The 24,339-nt window shown below is 46.3% G+C and overlaps 1 long non-coding RNA gene across 1 annotated transcript in view; it reads left to right on the top strand.

The window, feature by feature from the left end:
- The first annotated feature begins 1,737 nt into the window (after positions 1-1,737).
- The window catches only part of LOC123455121, a 30,887-nt gene continuing 8,285 nt past the window's right edge, over positions 1,738-24,339 (top strand). The window contains exons 1-2 of the long non-coding RNA XR_006633685.1: positions 1,738-1,982; positions 3,433-3,494. This is a non-coding gene — a long non-coding RNA (uncharacterized LOC123455121). The remainder of the gene's footprint in view (positions 1,983-3,432; positions 3,495-24,339) is intronic.

Below are 24,339 nucleotides of genomic sequence, written 5' to 3'. Positions count from 1 at the left end.
GCTGTGGGACATGAGGTAGCATTCTGAGGGAATGTGATTGAAATCTCTTTTCAGGAACTTTAAGCAGGGGGCCGGGGAGAGGGCTCAGCAGGTATGCGGGCCTGCTATATGATCCTGTGGGACTGGTTCACCTTGAGTTGCTTCCGCAGCACCCATATAAGCAGCTGGCCATGACCAAGGATGCTTGTCCCATGGGGGTCAGAGAGCAGAGCATCCCAGTTAGACTGCAAACACCAGCTCTGTGTTCAGTGAGAGACTCTGTTTCAAGCAAACATATGGATGAGTAATAGACAAGGGCACCTAATGTTCTCCTGTGGCCTGTGACTCCCCCGCCCCGCCCAACACACAAATAAGCACGGGGCATGAAGTTGGAATGCCAGCTGCAGTGCACATTTGTAAGCCCAGCACTGGCGAGGGGGAGACAGAACGATCCCCAGTGCTGTTGGCTAGTTTGCTTAGCAGAATCAGTGAACTCCAGGTGGAGACCACATCTCAAAACTAGGGTGGAAAGAAATTAAGAACCTGCACTCATGCCTAGTCTCCACACACGTGCACACAGACATGTGTCCCCACATACATGCAAACACACACATGTACACACAGACATGTGTCCCGCATGCATGCAGACACACATGCCTGCATACAGATGTGTCCCCACATGTATGCAGACACATGCTTGCACACAGACATGTGTTCCTACATGCATGTAGACACACGTGCACACAGAAATGTGTCCCCACATGCATGCAAACACACACATGTGCACACAGACGTGTGTCCCCACATGCATGCAGGCACACACGCCTGCACACAGACATGTGTCCCCACATACATGCAGACACACATGCCTACACACCCTCAACAACAAAAAACACCACTTAAATGAGATGGAGAGATGGCTCAGTGGTTAAAGGTACTTGTTTGCAAAGCCTGAAGGCCTGGGTTTGATTCAGGCAGATGCATAAAGTAGTGCACACATTGGTCATTTGCAGCATACTCACTCTCTGTTTCCCTCTCTCTCTCTCTCTCTCTCTCTCTCTCTCTCTCTCTCTCTCTCTCTGTCTCTCTCTCTCTCTCTCTCTGTCTCCCTCATAAGTAAATAAAATAAGTTTTAAAACATCTTAAGTGGACATCCCCAGTCCACGAAACTAAGACTATAAACAGTACCTTAGGGTTTTCTGTCACTGCTGGTGCCATCTGGACGAATGGCCTCCCGTCACATTGCCCTCCCAGCTAAGTGATCTTCACATACAGAAAAGGCTCCACAACACAGAAGGTGGCCCCAGGACTGGGTGGCTACGGGACAGCCACCATGCTCTTCTTCATGTGAGCCAAGAGTCTCATTTAGGCACCAGGTTGGAGTATTGCATGACACAGGTATGGTACCAAAATGGACAACGTGTCATTTTTCAGCCTCTGCCCAGACCTCGGCTGTCTCACTGGAGTCCTGGTTTGGGTATAAAGGAGTTGTACCAGACAGTCCGTGTCTGACTGTGCTGAGGCAGTGGTCTCTAAATCAGATGTCATCATTTCAAAAATGTGCTCCCCGTCTGTATGTCCATGCAGACATAATCCCACATGAAGCAGGGCTCCGGTGGGTTGACCTTAATTTCAATATTATAGATTTCCCTTTCTGTGACTCTCCAGTAGTGTGCTGGTGAATGTTTAACAACTGGCTCTCTGGGAGGTAAAAGAACCTTGACCTGTACTGTTTGCTGATTTTCAACATGTAAATATTCCTACCGCGTCTGACTCTGGGGCTACCAACTTGGTGTTGCTGATCATAGACTGGGGACAAGATGGCAACCATTAACTTCATGAGCCTGCATGAGCTGGTTCTAGTACACTGCTGACTCTCATCAGCGACCGCCTCCTTATTATGTGTCCTAGAATGCTCCTCCATTCCTTTCTTTGCTGTGCTGAACAAAGAACAATACTTGTGAACCAAGCGCTAATGGGGACGGTGAGGAGACAGGAATAAGGTAGGTCATTTCAGAGCAGCTTGAGCTGCCACTATAGTGACATGACAGCTTCGAGCAGTTGTCTGTGGCCCATAGCCAAGGGAGCCCTCAGCAGAAGGTCTGAGTGCCAGTCGCCAGTGGGCAAGGGAGAGTCTACACATGCTGTATATTCACTTTAATTTTTAAAACATTTTTGTTTATTTATTTGCAAGCAGAGAGAGATAGAAGAGAGACAGACAGAGAGAACGGACACTAGGGCCTCCGGCTGCTGCAAACAAACCCCAGATGCATGTGACACTTATGTGGGCACTAGGGAATTGGACTCAGATCATTAGGCTTTGCAGGCAAGTGCCTTAACCACTGAGCTATCACTCTAATCCCCTTTAACTTTTTTGTGTACCTTTGAAATTCCTTAGAAGTAAAAGATATCTGTTCTCCTCACCTTCTGACAGAGTTTATGTGAAAATCACCTGAGTCATGTATGAAGTCACAGTTTTGACTAGAAAGAGCTTCACATGTATAATGGTGCTATTATTAGATCCAATGACATCCTTGGTCATAATTTAAAATTTTTTTTCTAATTATACATTTAAAAATTGGAAAGTGAGGTAAATAAAGAGGGTGAAATCAAAAGCCAGCCATGATGGTGCATGCCGTTAGTCCCAGCACTCGGCAGGCAGTTAGGAGGATCACTGTGAGTTTGAGGCCAGCCTGGGACTACAGAGTGAATTCCAGGTTAACCTGGGCTAGAGTGAGACCCTACCTTGAAAAAAAACAAAAAAAAATTAAATTGTAAAGTCATCCATAATCTTGTCTCAGTGAACCTAATTCTATACATTTGGTGCATATTTTAATTTATAAAAATAGTTATCTTGTTATTATTTGCCTATATAGCACACATTACTCAATAATAAAACCTATTTTATTTTTTAGTGTATGGAGATTATTTTGCAACATAGCTTTCCTGCTGTGTGCGTATGTGTCTGTGTGAGAGAGTGTCATGCAGGCTCACACGCGACGGTGCTGGAGGATGACCTCCGGTGTGGGTCCTCAGGTGCTGCCTGACAGAGTCTTGTTGGCCTGGAGCCCATTGAGTAGGCTAGACTGGCTGCCTGGTGAACCCCAGGGACCGGCTGCTTGTGCCTCCCCAGTGCTGGGATAACAAGCTCACATGGCCATGCCTGGCTTTAAAATAACAAAACTTGTTATTGACAACCTCCATACATATAGACAATCTGCCCTGATCATAATCTCCTCCCACTGCTCTGCCTTTCCCCTCTTCTCTATCCTCCTCCATCAAATCCCTTCTTTTCAACTAGTCTCTTTTCTATTTTGATGTAGTCAGTTTTTCTTCCTATTAGGCAGGCCATGAATGCCATGGCCACTTTGCATGTGGAAGGCAGTATTGCAAAGCACTCCTCCCCTTCCTTTGGCTCTTACATACTTTCTGTCATCTCTTGTGTCTTGGCAGGTGTGATAGAGATGTCTAACTAAGTGCTGAATACTCCACTGTCACTTCTTCTCAGCACTTTGGTAAGTTTTGAGTCACCCCAGTTGTCACTGCCATCTGAAAAGAGAAGCTTCTTTAACCAAAAGTGAGGGTAGCATTAATATATGGGTATAAACATAAGTACATAGAGGGTAGTTTGGTGGGCATCATATATCCATTTAGCAAGACAACAGTAGCAGTTTCCCCCATAGAGCTTATGACCTTCCCAGCCATAAGCTTTCCAATGGGTTTTCAATACCAGACAGGAATTCCTGCCCATTGAGTGGGTCTCAATTCCAATCAGAGAGTTTCCCCTATGACAAACATTCCACCATTGCATCAGTTGGTATATTTGGCCTGGATGGCCAACTATGAAGCTGTAGGCTCCACTACTGTTAAGATAATTGATGGCTTCGCCCACAACAGGCTGCATGGCTCTGTCTAGCATTCTGATGGCTAGTCAACAGCAAGGAGGCTTCCAGCTCTGCTCCAGCTTGATTTCTCTGTGTCCTGCAGCCCAGGCACTTGGAGTCGTCAACAATGGGATCTTACCATCTAGTTCTGCTGGACAGCCACAGCCTTAGCAATGTCCATGTTTGGCTTTTCATATGGGTTCTGGGGATTGACTTCAGATCTTCATGTGCGTACAACACATTCTTTACCAAACTGAACTGCTACTCCAGCTCCACCACATAGTTATTAATGGCTGTGTAGTGTAATGATTGCCTTAGAAGGTGTTTAACAATTCATTTTTACACTTATTACTGAGCAACATTTTAAAAGTATTTTTATTTGTTAGAGAGAGAGAGAGAGGCATTTGGGAGCACCAAGATCTCTTGCCACTGCAAATGAACTCCATATATATGAGCTGCTTTTGTGCATCTGGCTTTACATGTGTATACTGGGGAATCGAACCTGGACTATCAGGCTTTGCAAGCAAGCACCTTTAACTTCTGAGCCATCTCTCCATCTCCTGAGTAATGTTTTCATACATATTGTTATAATAACAATCCTCAATAATTTCCAGAGGGAAAAAACTCCTAGAAGTAGGTATTCTGGATCTAAGGACATTCTTTCAGATTTAAACAGAAAGTATTAAATGAGGTCACATGTATTTACTGTAGTCATGTAGAGGGGAACACACACATGCAAAGGGCAAGAGCCACCATGGCAACTATTAACTTATCTTATTAATTTGGTTAGCAAACTACTACTGTAGGTTTTTTTGTATGTGATGATTTTATTCCAAGAGGAGAAATTCTGTAGCCTTTTAAAAATTACCATGAGGAGTGTGTTTATCAGAATGGATATTCTAAAAGTTGAGAGCACTTTAGAGCCCCCAGGAATCTAGTGATTAATTCTCTTGTCCTGTTCTCTGCATCCCCTATTGCCACTTACTTTTGGTCACTTGCCTGGTTAGGGTCACGGACATGGAGTAAAGAAAGACTCTAAGGTTATTGATCTTTATTCATCAGTAACTTTTCAAAGATTCTGAATGCTGGGAGAACATTGTGTTGCAGGCTAGAATAACCTGGGGCATTACGTGTGGGTTTCACTTAGCCTTACAGGTCTGCGGGCCCCTGAGCTTCGCCAGTCCACCCCCTTATGGCCCTGAGCCGGCTCTCAGAGGGCAGAGCTGTCCATCAAAGCCAGGCAGGCCTCAGCTCAGGTAACTACCTCCTTGACACAATTGTCCCTTTACGGGAGGCCAGCGGGGAATGTGTCCCTCCTGTCTGTACCCTCCTGAGGGTTTTCATGTCCATGCTAGCCCTCAGCAGGCCTGGGCCAAGGCCAATTCACCCATCAATATTTTAAAGTAGCGGTGTTATAAAATTTATGGAAGACACACACAGGGCAATTCCCAGAAGTGATGGGCCCGCTGAGAAGGGATACAGGCTGAAAGGAGAATTCCCACTTCAAAACAGTGTGAGTTCAAGTACCAAGCTTTAGAGGTCCCTTTATATGCATGGGGTTCAGAGCTTGGTGGAAAGTCTGACCTGGTTTCAAATCCCACCTACAACTGTTAATTTATTTGGTTATCTATTAACAGTCTCCTGGCAGCTTACTTTTATGTTTAAAATTAAGTGCTTGATTGATTATTTTCTAGAACCGTGATGGGCTGTTGTTCTATACTTAAGCCAATCCATTAGTGGCTCTCATTACTGATCCTTCTTTCCCTTCTACGTTCATTGTGCACACGCACGTGTGTGCAGCTGAAGGTTGGGGGGAGGCGAGTATGGAGGGTGGAATAAAGACATCTCCATTCCAAATGCAGAAGAAAGTAGGGCCGTTGTTTCTTTTATTTTGGGGGCAGTGAACCCATGAGTTTGCTGGAGTGACTTACAGGGAGGGAGAGGGGTTGCTTACCTAACCCACAGTGGGTGAGCTGACTCAAAGGCAGTGGCATCACCAGACAGCTCACCCAGCACGGGTGACGGCTCACAGAGCTGCATGTCTGGAGCTCGCTGGACAACACGCAGAGTCTCAAACACTCCACACAGCTGGCAGCAGCTCATTCTGAAGGCCTCTTGTTTTTTGAAGCTGGGTCCCACTCTGGTCCAAGTTGACCTGGAACCCGTTCTGCAGCCCAGGCTGGCCTTGAACTCACAGTAGTCCTCCTACCTCAATGCTAGGATTGCTTTTATTTGAAAGTGAAGGATTTCTCAACAACAACAAAGGAGCAATGATTCATAGATGGCAGCACAGTGCAGAAGATTTTATGTTGTGATGATTTCATTTTAGAGAACTGCTCAGCATATGCTCCTGTCTTGGCAGTGGTGGTAGATGTGCACATGCGTGTGTGTGCACGTGCATGTATGTGCATGTATATTGTCTTATTAGCAGCCCGGGCCAGCCAAAAGCTCATAATCTATCCAGGCTTGCAAGAGCTGAGTTTAGAGACATGCATCACCATCCGTGGCTATGTGCTATGTTTAAAACCCTCTATTTGGCACTGGGGACATGGTTCAGTTGCCTTGCAAATATGAGGGTCTGAGTTATATCTCTAGAATCCATGATAAAAGCCACCACCACCAACAAAAAGACATCCAGGCATGATGGTGCACATTTGTGATCCTAGCACTGGGAGGTTGAGGCAGGTGGCCTTCCAGGGGACTTGCTGGCTAGCCAGTCTAGCCTACGTAGTGGGCCCTAGGCTAATGAGAGAGATCCTGACACAGAAAACAAGTGACGGGGGACTGTACCTAAGAGATGACACCCAAGGTTGTTCTCTGGCCTCTGTGCCCCTGCAGACACTGTTCACCTATACACATAAACACAAACACACACATAATAAATTAAGGTTTATCACAATTAACTAATATATTTCAGCTTTGTAAAAATCTTCCAAATATTTCCATACTCCTAAGACTTGCTTCTGAGGATTGGACCACATTACTTTTTTTTTTAATTTGGGTTTACTCAACCTTGACTGAAGAGGAAGGTGGGCTGGAAGCCTAGCATTTGGCACAGCTCCTGATGCTTATACTTTGGCAGATTTCTCAGTGACCTGGGATCTTATTAGAGACCTTCAGTCACAGGATCCATGAGGTGTGACATGGGGAAGCCTGAGCTGCCAGGCAGGTCATCTCTGTGCACTGAGCCATGTATCACCCCAAGAAGTGTTTGAGCCGTGTTTTACCTGGAAAAGCTCAGGGCACACTGGAAAAGTAGTCCAGAGGGATAAGCACCCTTTCTTCCACTCACAGCTACTGGATGAATTATAATTCTGCTCTAATGGATGAGTCCTGGGCGGAGTGTGTCTGCCTTTTACATGCTACCTCAGCCCACCTGTGAGGGAAACTGTAGGTGAGCATTGTCGTCCACATCCTCAGACTGAGCTTCCAAAACAGAACCATCCATGGAAGGAGCTTTCAGTTCACAAGTGAAGTGGACACGCATTCACATCTTCCACCTGCCTGCTGAGCTGTCCTCTTCTGGAGCCATTGTGTCTCATGAAAGTCCACTTCTGGATAAAGCCTGGGCTTAGCACAGGACAAATCACCTTCATCACACTGTCTGGGGCTCAGGGAATACTGCGGAGGTAGTCATCAGAAGAGCACGCGTGCTGCTCTCGCTGCTGGCCGGAAGATCATCTGTGGAGGCGGTGGAAGACACTGAGGAGACTCCAGACCCATCAAAGAAGAGTCTGTCAAGAGCTCCACACTAAAGAAGACTTCCACCACACCCTCCAAAGTTCAGGGAACACTGGGGAAGTGTGGGTGGAAAGAATGTAAGAGCCACAGGGTACAAAGGAATCCTTTGGTACGATGTCTTCCCAACAATAAACAATAAACCCCACAGTAGTTAGAGATACCCCAAGAGATCTGCATGGTTCTCAGCCCATCACGACATAGAGGACAAAGGAGGGCAAAAGGCATGAGACAACAAGACAGAGAAAGGACTACCATGAAAAAAGAAAGCCCAAGCTGGGCGTGGTGGTGCATGCCTTTAATCCCTGTACTCGAGAGGCAGAAGTAGGAGGATTACCATGAGTTTGAAGCCACCCTGAGACTATATGGTGAATTCTAGGCCAGCCTGGGCTAGAGTGAGACCCTGCCTCGAAAAACAAACAAACAGTGAAAAAAGAGGGTCTTTAAAGGATAGGGAGTGGGTAAGAGGAGAGAAAAGATAAAGGAATGGGAACATGACGAAATTATTGTGTGCTCATATACTAAAGTTCTCAATAAAAATGACAGATTAAGGCTGGAGAGATGGCTTAGCAGTTAAGGCGCATGTCTGTGAAGCCTAAGGATCTGGGTTAAACTCCCCACAACCCACATAAGCCAGATGCACATGGTGGCGCATGCATTTGGAATTCGTTTGCAGTGGCTGGAGGTCCTGGTGCATCCATTCTCTCTCTATATATATATTTCAAATAAATATAAAGATAGAAGTAATATTGAAAAAAATTCCTACTCTGCCTTCACCTCATGGCCACGGAAATGGAAGCATTATAATTCTGACTACATGGAACTTTCATTTGAGAAGGGAAAGGATTTATAGGAAACTTTCAATGAAGCAAAGATCTTCTTTTGACTTGTCTAGTTTATTTACTAATTTAGATGTTAGACTCAGGCTAGACATCTCGGGTCAGTTGCCAAGTTCACACTCACTAAGTGTATGATTTCAGACTTTTCATCAAGTGAGAAAAATCAAGTTAAGAGAAGAACTTATTTTTGGTTCAGTGTTTCAGAGGTATCAGTCCAGGGCAAGCAGGCTCCATTTCCATGACTTTTAGCAGGGCAGATCATCATGGCTGATGAGAAGACTGAGTACTTTATGGCAGTCAGGAGAGAGAGAGATAGAGAGAGGAAGAAGTGGTCAGATAGGCCCCACTTTCTAAAATTTCCAGTACCTCCCCAAATAGCACTTCCAGCTAGGGACCAAGCCCTCCATACAGAACATTTTTAGTGGGGGGAGGGACAATTCATATTCAAAGCATAACAGGGAGAGACAATGGGTTCTATGAGGAAAAGTCCTCCACTCTCAGAAGCTCTATGATAGTCCAAGCATGAGGGAGGCAGGTGCCAGCTTCTGCTCTCATCCTTACTGGAGGTGTGAATAGTTTTTTAAAAAATAATTTATTCATTTGTTAGAGGGGAGGAGAGAGAGAGAGAGAGAGAGAGAGAGAGAGAAAGAATGGGTGCATCAGGGCCTCCAGCCACTGCAAACAAACTCCAGATACATGCACCACCTTGTGCATCTGGCTTATGTGGGTCCTGAGGAATCCAACCTGGGTCCTTAGGCTTCACAGGCAAGCACCTTAACCACTAGGCAATCTCTCCAGCCCAAAGTGTGAATATTTGTGATCCCACAGGTACAGAAGCTAAGGTCACCAGCTCCTTGGGCCAGATTGGAACAGCTCCGATAAAGCTACAGGCGTCACCTGCAGTGTCTGGATACACACAACCTGGATGTGGGCATGACCATGTCCCACCCTGCCCTAGTTCCCTAGGGCAGCTGTAATAAAGTACTATATACCTAGTGGCTTAAACCAGCATGTTTATTCCACATAGCTCTAGAGGCCAGAAGGTTAATCAAAGGGGCCAGCTGGGCCATGTTCTCCTTTAAAGCTTTAGGTCAAAGTCCTTCCTTTGTGGACTGGAGAGATAGCTCAGTAGTCAAGGTGCTTTCCTGCAGAGCCTAATGGCCTGGATTTGATTCCCTTAGTACCCACATAGAGTCAGATGCACAAAGTGGCACATGCATGTGGAGTTCACTTGCAGTGGCTGAGGACCCTGGCACATCCTTTTTCTCTGTTTGTCTTCTATATCTCTCCGCTTAGAAATGAGTAAAAAATATTTTTAAAAACTCCTTCCTTGCCTCTGACAATTCTTATGGCTCCAAGTATCCCCAGACTTGTCACTACATCACTCCAGCCTCTCCTTTATCTCCGCATGGCCTTCTCAGTACTTAGGTCCTCTTCCCATACAGACATTTGTGCCTGGATTTGGGGCCCACCCACATAATGCAGCAGGATCTCATCATAAAATCCTTACTGAAAGCTTCAAAGATCTTTCTTCCAAAACAGTCCCAGGCAAAGGTCCTGGGGTTAGGATTTTGGTACATTGGAATCCAAAAAGATTCAGTGACAGCTGACATATGGGAAATTGGGCATGGCTTCAAAGTCCTGTGAAACAGGACGCCTGAGCTGGTCACCTCCCTCCTTAGCCCTAAGACCCATTTCAGTTTTCCTGTTCCAGTTAACTTCATGTTGCTGGACAAACACCTGACCAGAAGCAGCTTACAGGAGGAAAGGGTTTATTTCGGGCTTAGGGACTCCAGGGGAAGCTCCTTCATGGTGGAAGAGACTGGCTCACTTCCTACATCCACGGCAGAGAGGGAAAGCCAGCGTCCACAGGCAGAAAACAGCCAGAGCTCAAGCTGGCTCTCAACACACCTAGTAGGACTGGAGTCAAGATCTGCCCCACGTGACACACCTGCTTCAGCAGGGCTCCACCTGTTAAAGACTAAGTAAGAAGCTTAATCAAAAATACCTGAGTCTGGTGGGTGGGGCATACATTTACTTTCAAACTGCTCCATACACTCTAACTATACAATGATGTCCCCTAGGCAGGAGCCTCATAGGAGGAGTGTATGGGAAGAGTCTGGAAGAAGGCTAGAAGGGCATCTACAGCAGTTTCATGGTGTACCCTAAAGGAGTCATTATCATGGGCTACAGAGGAGGAGCTTGGGTTGAAGTCCTGATGAATCCCCATGGCCTCTCGGAATGCATAGAGGTGCTGATTGAACAGGGCATTTTTCTAGCTATGCTGCCCTGCACTCTCTATCTGGAAAAACCTCTTTTTTAAAAAAAAAAAAATTGTTATCAGCATTGGCATGATTCATGTCAATTCCCTAGACCAGCCTTCTAGAACAGCATGGAGAATCTGAGAAATTTTCCAAATCAGGTTTGCTACCCAGTTATCATTTGGGAAAATCTGTTTGTCCCAGAAGATTATGTTTCACTTCAGAGAAAGAAACAGGCTGTGGAGTCCCTGAGTTTCTGAACAGCAATGCGGAGAGAACTATTAAATCCATTCTCTTGCATGTAAATATCATTTCCCAGAAATGGAGAAGCGGCCAGTGCTAAGTGACAACGTCTATGCAAAGGCAGGCCCTTTGGGAAAATCCAAATAAAATTGAATTTGTAGGTTGTTGCAGTGACCTTCTCGTTGCTGGCACAAAGCAGCCAACCAAGCAGCTGATGGGAGGAAAGGGCTTATCTGGCTGCCGGTCCTGAAGAGAAGCCCATGATGGCAGGGGAAACACGGCACGAGCAGAGGCCGGACATCACCTCTGTCACAGCAGGAGGACAACAGCAGCAGGAGAGTGAGCCAAATCCTGGCAAAGGGGAGCTGGCTATAACACCCCTAAGCTCATTCCCCCAAAGACAATTTCTCTAGCAAGGCTCCACCTTCCAAGTTGCCACCAGCTGGGGATGAAGAATTCAAAACATGTGAGTTTATGGGGACATCTGATTCAAACCCCACATGGAGGATGGCACTGAGTTCAGGGAAGTAAAGTGACTTTTGTAAGGACATATAGGGATGGGCTTTGAACCCCATGGCTAAGATTGCGTCTAGGATTCTTATTTGATACTGAGCTTGGGTCCCACCATTGAGGGCATATTTTTATTAGATACTATTGTGCCACTGTTCAGGTACAGTTAAGAATATATCATATGCTTCCAGTGACATTACAATCTGGGTAAAGGTGAAAGGAGAAAGCCAGATGAGACTGGAAGATACATTCTTCTATCGGAACGCCGGGGGAAGACAGCCTAGGTTTGCAGATGCATTGTTCAGGCTCGTTATAGGCAGATATTCTATTCTTTTGTTTGTTTGTTTGTTTTTGTTTTTTTGAGGTAGGGTCTCACTGTAGCCCAGGCTGACCTGGAATTCACTATGTAGTCTCAGGGTGGCCTCGAACTCACTGTGATCCTCCCACCTCTGCCTCCCGAGTGCTGGGATGAAAGGCGTGCACCACCACGCCCAGCAGATATTCTATTCTTAAACCCAGTCTTCATTGAACAACTTTCTCTCACACAGACTGTGTGTCTCATTTCTTTTTGGTTGACTAAAATTATATACTCAGATGACAGTATCTGTTATAAACTGAAATATTTTAACATTTCTTTTTGTTTGATGCCAGTAAGCTTTAATTATTTTTTATTATTACTTTTTATTGACAACCTCCAGACATATGGACAATATACCATAATTCCATCACTCTTCCTTTCCCCCCTCCCTAGCCCCTTTCACTGAATCCCTTCTTCTTTCTAACTAGTCTCTCTGCTATTTTGATGTCGATTTTTCCTGCCTATTATGCAGGCCGGTCTTGGGTAGGTAGCATCAGCCACTGTGAGGCCATGAATACCATTGTCCCTTTGTGTCTGGAAGACAGCATTGTAAGCCCTCCTCCCTTCCTTTGGCTCTTACATTCTTTCCACCACCTCTTCTGCAGTGGACCCTGAGCCTTGGAGGATATGATAGAGATGTCTCGCTTAATGCTAAACATTCCGTTGTTGCTTCTACTCAGCACTTTTTATTTTTATTTTTTGGTTTTTCGATGTAGGGTCTTGCTTTAGTCCAGGCTGACCTGGAATTCACTATGTGGTCTCAGGCTGGCCTCGAACCTACAGTGATCTTCCTACCACTCATTCCCAAGTGCTAGGATTAAAAGTGGTCACCACCATGCCCAGACTTTTCAGCATTTTGGTGAGTTTTGAGCACGCCAGTAGTCACTGCCATCTGAAAAGAGAAGGTTCTCTAACCAAAAGTGAGAGTAACATTAATATATGGGCATAAACATAAATTTTTAGAGGGCAGTTTGGTGGGCATACTATATCCATTTGTCTAGACAATAGCAGAAGTTTCCCTTTAACCATACCCAGGGTTTATGACCTCCCAATAAGGTGTGAATTCTTAACTATTTCTTTTTTAAAATATTTTATTTTATTTATTTATTTGACAGAGAAAGAGAGAGAGAGAATGGGCACACAAGGGCCTCCAGCCACTGCAGATGAACTCTAGACGCATGTGCCCCTTGTGAATCTGGCTAACGTGGGTCCTGGGGAATCGAACCTGGGTCCTTTGGCTTTGCAGGCAAATGCCTTAACTACTAAGCCATCCTCCAGCCCAAATATTTCTTTTGAGAAAGAAAAAAATATATAATAAAGACAATGGGAAAGTCATGAGGCTTAGCTTAGCTTCCCAGCAATTTGAATGGTGCTGCTCATCATTTCAGAAGTTAGGATGACCTTTGCCCTGGGAGCATGTGTACCAGGTATTAAGGACTGCAGAGGGACAATCTGTGTAGCATGGGTGGTGACATCTGCTCTGCAAATGTCATCTTTGAGTGGCCAGCATTTCACCTTCATGACAAGCCATCTTTCTCTTAACCTGCTTGTGCCACTGTTTTTCAGCCTGCCCCCCGGCTCTGGCGGCCAGGAGAAAGCATGTGGCCCTCCATGAGCTTCCTACACGTATCGCTAACCCTGCACTGCTCAAGGCTTGCTCCCCGCTCCACCCCAGCACACCCTAGGGCACCCCACCCCTGTGGTGCTGAAGCGTTGGCCTGTGTGAGCACGCGTGCTCGTGTGTACACAAGGGGGCAGGGTAGGGAGGAAACCAATTTATAAATCACTTCTTGCAAATCCTTTCAATCTGGCCCGGTTGTAAACTCATTTCTCTGCCTTTCTCAAACTTTGATTTATGTATTGGGCTCCTGGGGTTTCGGTCTCTTCTTCTGGCTATCGGCGTGGAGTTAGCCCGGGCGCTGATTTGCATGCGCGGTGCTCATTGTGTGGCGCCCTTCATAGGGCCATTTTTAGATGGATTGTCTCTGTGGGCCTCTGTTCCTTTGTTTGCTGGGGTTCAGAGGTTACATCAAAAACCTCCCGGCCTGCTGCCTGATGTGACCTTTGAACTCCAAAGGGCACAAGATCACGAAGCCATAAAACAAGGCGCAAACACTAAAGGTGTCATTCTGATTGTCCTCGAAGGACAGGAGTTTAAGGCTGGGTCACATGACTCAGAGAAGAGGAGATGCTGAGACACCAAGAAACAGGGAGCAGCTTTCATCCAAAACTCAACCTATACCCAGGGAGGGCAGGAAAGAGCCTTCGGGGTGGGGCGCTGGGCCCGTTGCTCCACATGTCAGATGCGTCTTTGTAGGGCCACGTGTGGGACCAATGGGTGCTTAGGTGAAGCTGGGAGCCTGAAGGGTTGTTTACTCTGTCTTTATTTTGCTGTCTGCTGTGGCCACCAGCATGAAGATGGCAGGAGGCTGCAGCAAGGTTTGACTCACAGGAAGGTACATGGGGAGCTGAAACCCGAGAGCCACAGCCACGGCCAGCCACTGCGGCTTGAAGGAATTGCTCTATATTTGCTGTTGGGTTTATTTATTTATTTATTTGAAAGGGGGAAGAAGCCAGCACTGGCCGCGAGTCAAACCTCTAGAGAGCACGTCATTGCCAGGGGAAGATCTATTTGGAATAATGATTGAAGCGTCCTTGTGCCTGGATCTGCAGGGCCCAAAAGAAACAGGTGAGGGAGATGAAGCCTGTAGGCCCTAGATGGAATAGAATAGCAAAGGCCTGGACTTGGGATCCTTGCCATCAAATAAGTACTCCAGAATATTCTAAAACCATGCATGAACTTCTGATTTGCACAAAGGTTTCCAAGGTCTTCCTAAAGTGCATGGGCGGAGCGTTTGCCCTCCCCAGTAACACGGAGAAGGAGCTGTGTCCAGCAGGGCTGAAGCCTTCAGCTGCAAATGGGCTTCCTGGAGAAAGGTTTTTTGTAAGCCCATACACAGAGCTGGGAGTGGGGGCAGGGCGGCCTTGGAGAGAGGTCAGCGTCCACTCTGACTTGCACAGGAGTGGAGTTCTACGCCAGGTGACTTGGATACATGTGTCCCCAGCTTCCGTTCTCACATTTAATCGAAAGCCAGGGAAAGGACGGTTTTAAAAGCAAAGTGCAACCGGGCGTGGTGGAGCCTGCCTTTCATCCCAGCAGCCGGGAGGCTGCAGAGGCAGGAGGACCACCCTGAGACTAGACTACAGAGTGAATTCCAGGTCAGCCTGGACAAGAGTGAGACCCTACCTCAAAAAAAAAAAAAAAAAAGAAAAGAAAAGAAAAGAAAAAAAAAGAAAAAGAAAGAAAAGAAAAAACAGTGACGTGCAGATCTTAAAACGTGAGCTTCCTCAAGTGCAAGGGGAAAGAGATCCTTCCTCTGCCGCTTAGACCAGAGGCTGCAGTGTGAAGGCCCATGTGGAGAGCCAGGAGTTTTAGGCAAAATGCTTAGGGGCTGATGGCCACTGGGGAGTAAAGTTGTGTGGGTAGGGATGTGGGGAGGATGGAAGAGATGAGGGGTACTCCTCAAGCCAGAGAGGAATTTACTATGCAGAACAAGAACCCAGGAAGGAGTCTGTCTTCGTGATGACTAGGTTTAATGTGTGGGTCTAGGCCCCCTGTGTTGTGGAACTGGGTTTGATGTGTGAGTTGGATCTAGGCCCTAGGTGTTTTGGAACCAGTTCTTGGGAGGGTCTAGGCAGTTACAGCAAAGTTCTTGCCTGTTTTGAAGGCAGGGCCGACTTTGTAAATTTGCCTGTGGGATTCCAGTGTTTGATGCACCTGTCTTAAAAAGGCATCTGTAGGGGCTGGAGAGATGGCTTAGTGGTTAAGCACTTGCCTGTGAAGCCTAAGGACCCCGGTTCGAGTCTCGGTTCCCCAGGTCCCACGTTAGCCAGATGCACAAGGGGGCGCACGCATCTGGAGTTCGTTTTCAGTGGCTGGAAGCCCTGGCGCGCCCATCCTCTCTCTCTCTCCCTCTATCTGCCTTTCTCCCTGTGTCTGTCACTCTTAAATAAATAAATAAAAAATGAACAAAAAAAAATTAAAAAAAATAAAAAAAGGCATCTGTAGGGAGGTAAAGAGCTCAGTGGTCTTATCACAAGCCCCAGCACTCAAAGGACTCCACCTGGGTCCTTCTTGCCTGGCTTTGGGTCAGTAGTTTAGGTTTTTGTCTCTCTGGCCTTCATTTTGAGAAAGGATGTCTCCTTGTGGGAAGGAGCCCAAGACCCAAGGCAGTGGGAGAGGAATGAAGGGCTGGCATTTACCCTGGGGGAAGGGTAGAGTTCCTGGCGGAGGGGCTTTGCCCAGTGGGGTGGGGAGGACATTCTCCTCTCTGACTCTAAAGAACTGGTTTCTCATAATATTCTGCCTATCTTCTCCACCGTTTTGAACTCACTGGTCTTTAAAAGACCAGATCTTCCAGACGGTCTCCTTGGACCAGCCTGGCCCTGAGTGGCCTTTCCTTTCTGATCACATGAAGTACCAGTCATCTCGACTTCCTCCTGTTAACCAAATTGTTCTTACGCATTTATATATTTAGGTATCTACAGCAACATCCCAGATCCCTCTCTGGCTAAATTAGGAACACTGTCCTTCCTCTCATTCAGCTCCCTCACTAAAAATATTTCTTGTTTAATCAATGTATTGACTTTCTTGGTGCACTGCATATCATCTTTTGATGGACATTCATTTTATTAGAAGTTTAGTTGGAGAATGTTGATTAAAAGTGCTCTCTCACCTCCAATAATGCCGTGTGAGTCTGTGGGTGTCTGTGACATCCACACTAATTACATCACAGTCACTTCTACACAGCAAGATAAGTCAGTCCAGAAAAGGTGGTGCCCTGTGGGGGGAGGTGGGGAGTGAGCTCAAGAGGATGTAGTATTTTGTGTGTGTGCATGTATTTATGTATGTTCATGTGTCTATGGGTGTTTGCACATATGTTGGAGGCCAAAGGTTGATGTCACATATACGCCTCAGTGACTCTCCACACTATTATTATTATTTTGAGACAGGTTCTTTCTCTGAAACCAGTTCAGGCCAACTCGCTGGTGAGTAAGCCCTCAGGATCTTCTTATCTCTACCCCAGCAGCGCCAGGATTATGTGGGTGTGTACTACCATGCTCAACTGCTTTTCAGGGGGCTGGGGAGATCTGGACTCAGGTCCTCATGCTTCTGCACCATGTGTTGTACCTACTGAGCCGTCTCTCCAGCCCCAAGAAGGGTTAGCTCTGAAGGATGAGAAAGTTGAGGCAGGCCTGGGCAAAGCTCTAACCTCACCAGCAGATTCTGATGAAAGTGGTCAGAATTGAGACCTGCCTTAAGAACTCCTGAGAAGAAGCACACAAATGATGCTTTTGTGCGGCCTGGATAGAGCCTGAGTGTAGATGGTGAAGGCACCCTGTCTCCTGACTTCTGGTAATGATTATGGTTCCCATCTGTGTGGGTTTGTGGACTCTGAACTTCAATTCCAAATTAGTAGAATAGGAACTCTAATTGGTGGAGCTGGGGACCAGGTGTCCAACCCAGGATGGCACGTTCAAGAATAATCAACCTGGGTATTGACGGACCTAACTGTGGGGGAGGGTAATCTCACAAGAGTGGGAAGATTGTGTGCTTGACAGACACCCCCAAAGGTGACTGGCATAATTCCTTATCAAACCCTGCTGCAATTGTTTGTTTTGAGGTCTGTGAGCTCTTTAAAGGTAGAAATGATCATTTTTCTGAAACCCCATCTATTAATCATGTTTCTTGTTTTCTATATTTCATGATGCTTTGACATGTTGGGGCCTTGTGGATCCAGAGAGGGACAGCCCCTGCCAGGGTTAGCAAGTATGAAGGATAGCAAGCAGCTTCCCAGCAAGAATGTCTTTGATATGCAAAGCAGGCAGTCTCAAGTTCCTGCCCTCACCCACCACCCTTTCATCAGGCTCCCACAGCCCTCTACCTTCAAATCACCTGGGAACCTGGTACCAAGCAACTACCAACCACCCCTTTAGCCCAGAGCCCACCAAAGTTCTTCAAATTACCCAGTCCTAAACTTGCTCTGTGACTTAACCCTACCGCCCCCGTGCTTCCCGCTGAAACCCACAAAGGCTCCTGCTTCGGAGCTGTTTCTCCCTCCCTCCTTCTGCCTCCCACTCAGCCTGTGCGCTGTGGCTCCACGTGGGTTCTTCTCTGGGGAGCTGTAAATAATGAACGAGCTTTTCCAGAGGTCCTTTCCTAATCTCTTGGTCTCATTATACCTGAAGTCTAACAAAAAAATCCCAGGTATATTTTAAAGGTATCTAAGACCTCCAACAGAAGGGCAAGGAAAGCAATGAATATTGGCTGAGTTCAATGCATGGACCGAGAGATGATCAGATGGTCAGACAGCTGGGCGGACGGATGAACGTGCAGACCCTTGAGGACTGAGTGAGGGCATGGTGTGATGTTGTAGGTCTGACCCAGAGCCATGTAAGGGATGCCTGGACCCTCTTCCACATTTCTTTCACTGTCATAAGAGGAGCCACAGACAATTAGGGTGGAATAACAGGATGGAGGGACCAGGTGGTGACTTTCTGAACAACAGACTTGAGACCCAGGGCAGGAAAAAAGCATGAGGTCTGTAGTCCTGCTTTTGCGAGAGCCCTTCACCGTGTTTGTAAATAGAAATGATGAACGAGCACATAGTGGCATTCTTGTCACTGTGCAAGGATGGTCTCTTCTCTCCTCCACACATACGCGCTCCCTAGGATCAGAAAAAAAGGCTGAGCACCCAAGCATCATCCCTTATAGTCAAAAGCAGGGGAAAACGGTAAACTCAACCCTAGTTCATTAGACCTGCGGATGAATTATGGGACATGGAAGGAAATCGTGCCTGGCGCACACATAATGAACCCACGATCTCCAGTGATGGATGGATGGATGGAGGTGAACATTAATCTACTCTCACTGGCTCTGATGATGTCATTTTTAACCAGCCATGAAACTTCACCCAGAAGCCAATTTGGGGACAGAGCAGCAGTAATGGGGAGTGAGGTTGCCAAGGGAGACACGTTTAACCAGATTCCGTAGCTCTGAGAGTCAGAGCTACTACAAGTTAATTTAAATGCTCTGTTTGGCTCCTGAGTTAAAACAAGACAGGGCTAAAACTTTCATCAATCCAGTTCAGTGGCCACATCCAGGCGTGAGCTGGGAATAAAATGAAGGTCACAGGAGAAGAAGTTCAGGAGAGAGAGAGAAGCTGATTGTGTAGATGAACAGGGTTATGCCACATGGCCTTGGAGATAAAAGGAGGCCCAGGGTGCGGGTCACTTAGAACAGCAGTGGCCATCTGTCCACGGCTGTGCCAGATTCCTGACCCTGCTTTTTTCTGGAGCATGCCAGGGTAGGGGCTGGGGTGAATGTGTGCTCACAGGCCAGAGTCAAAACCAGCTAAGAATGCCAGAACAACAACAAAAAGGCATCCAATTAGAGACGTTTTTATGTTGGTTCATGAATAATGTCCATGGAAGCTTTGTTCTAGATCAAAGTAGCAGTGAGGAGGGAAGGGAAGGAAAGGTCCACAGACCAGCTTCTCCTCTGGGCTTGGTATTGCCTCTTGTAGTCAGCAGCTACAAGAGCCAGAGGAGATGGTTGACTACATGCTGCTGTGTCCAGAGGGGGTGGCAGTTGACTATGTGGTGTGTGTCCAGAGGGGGTGACAATAGACTACATGCTGTGTCCAGAGGGGGTGGTGGTTGATTACGTGGTGTGTGTCCAGAGGTGGTGATGGTTGACTATGTGCTGTGTCCAGAGGGGTGACGGTTGACTATGTGTTATGTGTCCAGAGGAGGTGATGATTGACTATGTGCTGTGTCCAGAGGGGTGACGGTTGACTATGTGCTGTGTGTCCAGAGGAGGTGATGATTGACTATGTGCTGTGTCCAGAGGGGTGACGGTTGATTATGTGCTGTGTGTCCAGAGGAGGTGATGGTTGACTATGTGCTGTGTCTAGAGGTGGGCAGAGAAAAAGGGACACTGAAGACTTGGGGGCCTATCAGCTTCATTCACATGAAGGCAGCTACAACGTTCTCCCCATCTCACATACCCAACCCTCATTGTCTTGGTCTTTTGGCACTCTCGGGACTTAGACCCCAGCATCGGAACAGAGAGCCCTGTGTTAGTTACGGTAACGCCATCCTGCATGCGCAGACAGTCTGCTCCCTGGTGCCCGGCCTCCTGTCATCTCCCCGCCTTCCTCCTTCCCCTTGGGTGCTCCGCCATGCTATCCCTGTATGGAGCTGACATGCCAAGCCTTGTGTTCCTCCTGGGGCCCTTGTGCATGGTGGTCTCACTTCCTGTGTTGCCCCTCCCACCTCGCTGTTCAGTGGCCCATGTTCAGAGGCCTTCCTTGGGCACCACCCTTACAATAGCACCACCATCCCTCCCTCTCTCCTGTCTGAGTTGTCACTGGACACTTGCCACCATGGATGTTATGTATGTATATATACACACATATATATTCATGCGTATACACACATCTATGCAAACATATACACATATATACATATTTACATGTAGGTATGCATATATATGCACATATCTATGCATATTCACATCTATGTACATATAAGCATATGCATTCATACACATACACACACATATATACATAACTTGGCTCTCACTACTTGTGGAGAATTCATTCTGGGATCCTCCCCACAGATAATCAAATCTCTAGATGCTCAAATCTCAAAATTGCATTGTATTTGTAAATAACATATGCACATATTCCATATACCTTAACCCATCTTTTTATTTTTATGAGAGAGAATTGGCGTGCCAAGGCCTGCAGCCACTGCAACCAAACTCGAGATACAGTCGCCACCTTGTGTGCATGTGCAGCCTTGTGCGCGTGCGTCACTTTGTGTGCCTGGCTTACGCAAGATCTAGGGAGTTGAACACAGGTCCTTAGGCTTTGCAGTCAAACACCTTAACTGCTAAGCCATCTCTCCAACCCAACTGTAACCCATCTCTATAATACCACTTCTCTATTTTTTCATCATCTGTTTTTCCTTAGTTTGGCATGCGAATATGTATGAGTGTGGGCATGCATGTGTTAGAGAGTGCATGCATGTATGTGTACACATGGAGGCCAGAGATTGACGTTGGGTGTCTTCTTTGGTCTCTCTCTCTTCTTATTTTCCTGCAGCAGGGTCTTGTACTTGAGCCCAGGGCTGTCTGATTCAGCTAGTCTAGCTAACCAGGCTGCCCAGAGGCCCCTATCTCCACCCCTCGTGAGCTAGGATCACAGGCAGCTGCCACACCAACCCAGGGTTGCTGTGAATGCTGGAGATCAGAACTCCGGTTCTCAAGCATAGCAGATACTTTATCCACTGAGCGATCTCCCCAGCCCTTCTAGGTCACTTCTAATACCCAACACAACCAAAACGTGCTATAAATAGCTATTACTCTGCATGGTGTAAGGAATACTGACAAGAAAAATAAAAGTCTCCACACATCCAATCCAGTTGTAATTCCCCCTAATACTTTCAGTCCTTGCTTGGTGTATCTACAGATGTAGGACCCCTCCACCCCCAGATTCAGAGAGCTGATTGAACATTCTTTTTTTTTTTTTTTTTTTTTGAGATAGGGTTTCACTCTAGCTCAGGCTGACCTGGAATTCATTATGTAGTCTCAGGGTGGCCTTGAACTCATGGTGATCCTCTTACCTCTGCCTCCCGAGTGCTGGGATTAAAGGCATGCACCCCCACGCCTGGCTGATTGAGCATTTTTTTTTTTATTACTGTTCCCCGCTCTTCCAAGATCCCAGCTAGGGCCTTTTCCAATCACCACTGTATCCAAAGCACTCAGGACACAGCCTGCATTGAAACCATCCAGAATAGCAAGCCAGTTGCACAGCCTTCCCTCAGTGCCACGTGGGAGTGTGGGGACTTGGCTTCTGCCTGTCCTCTGTGGCTCCTGTCACATCCTCTGCTTTGGAGACTCACCCTTTATGTTTTTTCATTCCTTCTCTGTTTCCCCACTGTCTTGGTCCACAGCAACGTTAGCCTGGGGCAGAGCGGCCTGACTAGAGACCGATCACATATTCTTCCAAATCTATTATTAATGCCTAAACTGTATGCCCTGAGTCCTCCAGGTCCAAGACTTCTTAGACTCCAATGCTGGGCTTTTGAAACAGAGCTTTCCCCCTTAATGCTCCAGTCTCTGCCGAGCCTCCAGAAGCCTGCTTTGTAATGTACAAGTGAAAGCTTGATTCCTTTAATTGTGTTTTGCGATGTCATCACTTCCTTAAGGCAGGACGCATGGCCTATCCCCGCGGCTACTGCTATCAAAGCAGGCGAAAGGGTGAGGAAGGAGAGAGGGGTGAGGGCATGAGACTGTTATCCGTGATGCACCTGCACTAAGGGAACTCCCACAAAGCGTTGACGGATAGCTGCCCTCAGTGAGCCCTCCTCACCAGCATCATCTAACTGGTGCCGCAGCATTTACCAGCTGAAAAGGAAGGTGCTCAGGGTGGAGGCACAGCCAGCATCGCTGAGGTTGGATTCGCTGACTGGCATTCCTGGAGAGCAAGTCTGGAGACAGAGAACCAGGAGCTATGAAGCAGCTTATCCCCTGATAATGCATCAGTAATTCCCCTTGCTCACATTACAATGCATCATGGGTTCCTCGGGAAAGGGATTTAGACTTCTTCTACCTCATCACTCAGGGGTCCAGGCTCCTGCCTTCAGGTAGCTCTGCTATTTCCCTTTTGTTTTTCTTTAATTTATCTGACAGAGAGAAAGGGAGAGAGAGAGAGGGAGAAAGAGAGAGGGAGAAAGAGAGAGGGAGAGAGAAAGAGAGAGAGAGAAAGAGAGAGAGAGAGAGAGAGAATGGGCATGCCAGGGCCTCCAGCCACTAAAAATGAACTCTAGATGTGTGTGCCCCCTTGTACATTTGACTAACGTGGGTCCTGGGGAATTGAACCTGGGTCCTTTGGATTTGCAGGCAAATGCCTTAACCTCTAAGCCATCTTTCCAGCCCTATTTCCTTTTTGTTATGTGGCAATGGATGAAGGAAGAGAGGGACAGCAGAGGTTAGCAAGGAAAGTATCAGGTACATGATCTGGGCGCAATGTTATTTCTATCCATATTATCATGGGCAGAACCCAGTCATTCACCACACCTGACTTCAAGGGAGCCTGGGAAATGCAGTCTCACTGTAGGATGGGGTGGAAAGGGAACAACAGCTTGGAGACCAGTGACTGACTGACATACCGCTATACTCATATGCATGGCTGGTTACAGTGGCATGTGGGGATGTAAATATTAAGTAATATTAAGTGGAAAAGGCCAAACATAGAAGCACTAATTAGGGATAATTACAACTAACTTTATAATGATAATTATATATACCAACTCAGAAGTGATTTTAGAGCTTTGTACTTGTGTGGGTTATATTTTTTTTTCCTCCTACAAAATGAATAAGTATTATAAGATGGACCAAACAGTGGTTATAAAATTATACATGAAGCCAGAGGTTAAATTCCATGATTCTGTTCACCTTTTGAGTTTTTTAAATTAACAATATGAAAGTTTATTTATGATGCAATGAATGAACCTTGGAGGACATTATTATAAGTGTAATAAGTATGATACCAACAGACAAATACTGTGTGGTCTATCTTACTTATAAATTGTGACATTATATACCTTCAATCTACTCAAGCTTTCTCTGTCAATGAATTAAAAAATTAAAAAGTAAAAGTAAAAAGTAAATATCCATGCAAAAAAGTAAAATCGGACATTTCTGATTTTATTATTATAAAAATGCCTCTAGCCATAGAAAATTAGACATAAAATATGTATCATTGTTCTAGTCACTGTAAACACTATTGGCATCATTTTCTCCTTTTTCTGCCTAAACATGTCATACATTTAAGATCTTATACTACCTACCACTTTGCAGACCATGCCTTTCGCCTAAAATTAGCTCTTGGGCTGGAGAGATGGCTTAGCGGTTAAGGTATTTTCCTGCAAAGCCAAAGGACCCAGGTTCAATTCCCCAGGACCCATGTTAGCCAGATGCACAAGGAGGCTTACATATCTGGAGTTCGTTTGCAGTGGCTGGAGGCCCTGGCATGCCCATTCAATCTCTCTCTCCTTCTTTCTGTGTCAAAAATAAATAAAATATTTTTTAAAATAAAAATAATAAAATTGGCTCTATCGGTATTTTTCTTTGTCACTGAAATTATCTTATTTATTATTTTTTTCAAAGTAGGGTCTCACTCTAGCCCAGGCTGGCCTGGAACTAACTCACAGCAATCCACCTACCTCTGCCTGATGATTGCTGGGATTAAAGGCACGTGCCACCATGCCTGGATCTGTTTACTTAATTTTTAAACTTATGTATTTATTTAAGAGAGAGAGAGAGAGAGCAAGGGGCAGACAGACAGGGTGAATATGGGCTTGCCGGGGCCTCCTGCCACTGAAAACATTCCATCTGGCTTTATGTGGGTACTGGGGAATTGAACCTGGGTCATCAGGCTTTGCAAGCAAGTTCCTTT

The sequence above is a fragment of the Jaculus jaculus genome, chromosome 15 (genome assembly GCF_020740685.1).
Source record: "Jaculus jaculus isolate mJacJac1 chromosome 15, mJacJac1.mat.Y.cur, whole genome shotgun sequence".
Lineage (NCBI taxonomy): Eukaryota > Metazoa > Chordata > Mammalia > Rodentia > Dipodidae > Jaculus > Jaculus jaculus.
The sequence above is the reverse complement of the archived record's forward strand: the minus strand, read 5'-3'. Positions and strand labels throughout refer to the sequence as shown.